The 3,804-nt window shown below is 45.3% G+C and overlaps 1 pseudogene; it reads right to left on the bottom strand.

Annotated features, from left to right (window-relative positions):
* Positions 1-303: 303 nt before the first annotated feature.
* LOC116760470 lies at positions 304-1,088 on the bottom strand (annotated as a pseudogene).
* Between the last annotated feature and the right edge of the window lie 2,716 nt (positions 1,089-3,804).

Below are 3,804 nucleotides of genomic sequence, written 5' to 3'. Positions count from 1 at the left end.
ATGCCAACATTATGTATCTAGGAATTGGTTCCTGGGTTCTGTCACAGAGAGGAAATCCCTTAAGCATTATGTTGACTGGTCATTTAAAAAAATGCTAACATATTTAACTGAGTGTTTGGTGATGGTGGAGTACATGCAGGAGAGTGATGAACATTAACTGCCTTGATAAAGGATCCTAGACTTGTATAAACTTGTGCAAAAAGCTGGATAATCCTTAGTGGTTAAGGGCAACTTCATGCAACCAAATAACATGAAATTAAATCAATAACCTTAAAAAAGGCTAAAATGTCTTTTTTCCCCCAAACACAGCAGAGAGGAATGTGAATAATGTACATACAAACTGGGGTTCTGTCGGTGACAACAAGGACTATGTGTTGGTTCATATCAAATCCAAGAATATTAGACAACCAAACGTATAACCTTCGTGTGGTTTTCTTAATATGCAGCATTCATTACGGTAGTTAGGTCCCTTCACTGGTTTTCTTGCAAGTTTGAAGTTGTGTTTCTTGTGTCATTGCCGGCATCTCCACCCTCAGAGCTGCTTTTATTTTCTTCTTCTTTGCAGTCCTTGTCATCTTCATCTCCTGGAGATTTCCGGTACTGTTTAGAGGATTTCTTTTAAGTGTATGACTTCCGTTTCGAGCCTGCTTTTTCATTCTTTCTTTTGCCTTTTCCATTTTCTTCCACTCTCTCACATTCTTCCTCACTGCTTGCCTCTGCAGTATTCCCGCCTTCTCCCTCGGTTTCTGAAGAGCTCTGTTGCTGAATGGCCTGGTACCCAGTAAACTTTACTCCTGGGTTATTTTCTATCTCCCACAATCCTTCATTAAATCCTTTCCGTTTGTTTGACTTCCCAAACTTGTCTTCGTATTCCTTATAAGGGAAAAGGTCTTTGGGACCTAGAAATGCAGTTTCAGATATTTTTGGCAAATACTGTGCCAAAAAAGTAGATAGGATACTTATTTGCTGGAGGCGTCACAGCTCCCTCCGGGAGTTCCTCAATCCGCGCCGGCCACTGCTGGTAGCCCTATAACCTTGGCGAAGACCTGGTCGCCCGCTTTGTACTCGCGGGGACGCGGACGCGCCATCTCGGCCGCTCCGCTTCCTGGTCGTCCTTGGGCGCCGCGAAGACGCCGGGAGGCCGGCCCCCCGCGGGCCAACGGACTGCGCCGCGCTCCTCGCGGGCCGGGCGGGTGGGCGGGAGGACTAGGGGCCGCTCGGACCAGGGGAAGCGGCGAGGCGGCGGCTGGGGCGAGGGGTGGGCGGGGGTCGCAGCAGGCCCCGCGCCTCACCGCCCCGCAGCGGGGGAGGGGAGTCCCCGGCCGCTCGGCTATCGCCCGCGCAGCCGCCGCCGCCGCCGCCGCCGGCCTCTTTCCCCCAGAGCTAAACTATAGTTGATTTACAATATTGTGTTAGTTCAGGTGTACAGCAAAGTGACTTAGTTATAGTTTTTGCTAGATTATATTCCGTTACAGGTTATTACATGATATTGAATATAATTCCCTGTGCTATATAGTAAATCCTTGTTGCTTACCTATTGATATTTTACGTATACAGTAGTATCTGTTAATCCCATACTACTAATTTGTCCCTCCCTCCCTCTCCCCTTTGGTAACCATAAGTTTGTTTTCCTACTTCTAGTTATGGCCTTTTCTTTGCCATTTAAAGAAGTCCCTTTAACATTTCTTGTAAGGCCAGTTTAGTGGTGATGAACGCCTTTAGCTTTTACTTTTCTGGAAAACTCTTTATCTCTCCTTCAATTCTGAATGATAACCTTGTAGGATAGAGTATCCTTATAGGTTATAAGTTTTTTCCTTTCAGCATTTTTAATACATTGTGCTACTCCCTTCTAAACTGCAAAGTTACTGCTGAAAAATCAACTGATAGTCTTCTGGTGTTTCCCTTGTATGTAACTAGTTGTTTTTCTCTTGCTGCTTTTAAGATTCTCTCTTTAACTTTTGACATCTTAATTATAATGTGTCTGGGGGTGGCCTCTTTGGTTCATTTTGTTTGGGACTGTCTGTGCTTCCTGGACTTGGATGTCTGATTCCTTCACCCGTTTAGGGAAATTTTCAGCTATTATTTCTTCAAATGGGTTTTCTGTCCCTTACTCTCTCTTCTCCTGTGTTCTCTATAATATGAATGTTAGCACACTTGATGTTGTGCCAGAAGTCTCTTAAACGATTCTCAGTTTTTTGGTTTCTTTTTCTTTTTGCTGTTTCAGTTGGGTAATTTCCGCTAGCCTCTCTTCCAGACTGCTGATCTGTTCTTCTGTATCCTCTAATCTGCTACTGATTCCTTCTAGTGTATTTTTTATTTCAGTTACTTTTTCTTCAGTTCTGATTTGTTCTTTTTTATATTTTCTATCTATGTTGAAGTTCTCACTGAATTCATCCATTCTTCTCCCAAGTTCAGTGAGCATCTTTATAACTATTACTTTAAACTCTTTATCTGGTAAATTGCTTATCTCTTTTTTGTTTAGTTCTTTTTGGAGGTTTTTGTCTTGTTCTTTCATCTGGAAGATATTTCTTTGTCTCATTCTGTGTTTGTTTCTATGTATTAGGTATATCAGTTATGTCCCAGTTTCAAGCCTGGGAGCAGTCTTGAAAGAGTGGCCTTATGTAGAAGGCCTATGTGGCCAGTGCCACACCTGTGGTCACCAGAGCCAGGTGCTCCAGAGACATCCACTGTGTGGGCTGCACGCATCCACATGTTGTGGTTGGGCTGTGATTGCTTCGGGCACAGTGGTGGGCAGGGCTGGCTCCTGCGACTGGGAGCCACTTTGGAGGGGTGCTGGTGTAGGCTGAAATTGCATGCTGGGTGGAGTGGGGCAGGAGCTGCTTTGGAGGGGCTGGCTGGGGCGGGTCCTCAGGGGTGGGGCACATGGTGTTAGCTAGGTTGACTGAGAGTGACAAAAATGGTGCCTGTCAGCTAAATGGAAGAACTAAAAAAAAAAAAGGAAGTTCTACCAGATCCCTGCCCCTCTGGCACACATCCTAAAATTAGTCAATGAATCTTCTTCTTGTATGACCCAGGTGCTTTTCAAGCTGCTGCCTCTGGGCTGGGACTTGGAGCCAACAAGTTTGAGGGCGAACCCTTCAGGAGTGGAACCTCAGTTTCCCACAGCCCTCCAGGTCTCCCAGATGTAAACCCCACTGCTTTTCAAAGCCAGACATTATGGGGGCTCATCTTCTTGATGCAGGTCCCCTGGGCTGGGACCTATTGTTCCTCAGGGGGACCTCTGCAGTTGTGATATCCCTCCCTCTTGTGGGTGTGGGGTTGTGGGTTTTGACTAGACCTCTCTACCCCTCCTGCTTGTCTTGATGTGGCCTTCTCTTTATATTCTTATCTGTAGAAAGTCTGTTTAGTCTTCAGGTCATTCTCAGAGATAAGTGTTCTATATCTAGCGGCAGTTTTGGTGTGTAGGGAGGAGGTGAGCTCAGGATCTCCCTACTCTGCCATCTTGATCTGGAACAGCTGTTTCATTCTTAACTGGTACAATGTGACCTGGGGCTCACAACAGCATTGCTTCCCAGGCACTGTGATTGGACCAGAAATGAGGTTGGTTTGCTATTTTGGTTATCTGTATGAGGATATACCCTTGGGAATTTCATAGGATGGGCAGATAATTTAATATTGTTGTCCATGTGAATGTGAACTGTTTCTGATATTCTTTTCTTGTGGGATGGAAAAGAATGCATTTTCCAAGTCAGTAGTTGCATACCATATACCTGAGCCCTGATTAACCTGCCCTAGCACTGATTCCACACCTGGCATACTCGATGCAATTGGCACTACTACTTG

Source organism: Phocoena sinus, chromosome 1 (assembly GCF_008692025.1).
Source record: "Phocoena sinus isolate mPhoSin1 chromosome 1, mPhoSin1.pri, whole genome shotgun sequence".
Taxonomy (NCBI): Eukaryota; Metazoa; Chordata; class Mammalia; order Artiodactyla; family Phocoenidae; genus Phocoena; species Phocoena sinus.
Note: the sequence above shows the minus strand (reverse complement) of the source record. Positions and strands in the feature narration are given on the sequence as shown.